Genomic DNA, 338 nt, shown 5'->3' with positions numbered 1-338 from the left:
CGATTCAGAGGCCGCGTGGAAGCCATCAGTGTTTTGGCAGGCGAATTGATGATGGATATTAAGCCGAAACTTTGTCGGGGATGAATTGCGCGATTTGGCAATAATGAAAGTTTACGAGAAAGTTGCGATGGAAATCCGAAATTCCAGTGCGGCCCTGTGCGCGTGCCGCGTCACATCAAGGCCAGTGCATGCGATGAGAGAGAGAGGCGCATGGGCGCCTCTCGTGTGTGGGACAGAGAGCGCACTAGTCGGGGCATGAGTGACGCTGCGCCCGAGACGGTAAACCACAGGGCCGGCTTTGGGCCGATTTTTCGCGTGTGGTTTTGTTTCGGGTTGAA

The sequence above is a fragment of the Dendroctonus ponderosae genome, unplaced genomic scaffold (assembly GCF_020466585.1).
Source record: "Dendroctonus ponderosae isolate FM_Combo_2020 unplaced genomic scaffold, Dpon_F_20191213v2 Dpon_F_20191213_12, whole genome shotgun sequence".
Taxonomy (NCBI): domain Eukaryota; kingdom Metazoa; phylum Arthropoda; class Insecta; order Coleoptera; family Curculionidae; genus Dendroctonus; species Dendroctonus ponderosae.
The sequence above is the reverse complement of the archived record's forward strand: the minus strand, read 5'-3'. Positions refer to the sequence as shown.